We start from the raw sequence: 704 nt of genomic DNA, 5'->3' as shown, positions 1-704 counted from the left end.
TGCTTGAACCTGGGAGGCACAGGTTGCAGTGAGCTGAGATCACGCCACTGTACTTAAGGCTGGTACATAGAGTAAGACTCCATCTAAAAAAAAAAAAAGAAAAAGAAAAAAACAATTGTAGAAACAGAAGATGAGACCTTGGTTGCCAGGGGCTGGGAGGGAGGAGAATCAGTGTTTTTTTTTTTTTTTTTTTTTGAGACAGAGTTTCGCTCTTGTTACCCAGGCTGGAGTGCAATGGCGTGATCTTGGCTCACCACAACCTCCGCCTCCTGGGTTCAGGCAATTCTCCTGCCTCAGCCTCCTGAGTAGCTGGGATTACAGGCACGCGCCACCATGCCCAGCTAATTTTTTGTATTTTTAGTAGAGACGGGGTTTCACCATGTTGACCAGGATGGTCTTGATCTCTTGACCTCGTGATCCACCCGCCTCAGCCTCCCAAAGTGCTGGGATTATAGGCTTGAGCCACCATGCCCAGCCTGAGAATCAGTGTTTAATGGGGGCAGAGTTTCAGTTTTGGGTGATGAAAAGATTCTAGAAATAGATGGCAGTGAATGTACTTAATGCCACTGAACTGTACACTTAAAAATGACTAAAATAGTGCTCACTTCGGCGGCACATTTACTAAAATCGGAACAATACAGACAAGATTCAGACGGCCGCTGACCAAGGACGACATGCAAATTCGTGAAGCGTTCCATATTTTG

The 704-nt window shown here is 45.9% G+C and overlaps 1 non-coding gene across 1 annotated transcript; it reads left to right on the top strand.

Moving 5' to 3' along the window:
* Positions 1-597: 597 nt before the first annotated feature.
* Positions 598-704, top strand: LOC118148293 (U6 spliceosomal RNA). The gene has a single exon (XR_004735059.1). It is a non-coding gene; the product is annotated as a U6 spliceosomal RNA (small nuclear RNA).

This window comes from Callithrix jacchus, chromosome 1 (genome assembly GCF_049354715.1).
Source record: "Callithrix jacchus isolate 240 chromosome 1, calJac240_pri, whole genome shotgun sequence".
Lineage (NCBI taxonomy): Eukaryota > Metazoa > Chordata > Mammalia > Primates > Cebidae > Callithrix > Callithrix jacchus.
Note: the sequence above shows the minus strand (reverse complement) of the source record. Positions and strands in the feature narration are given on the sequence as shown.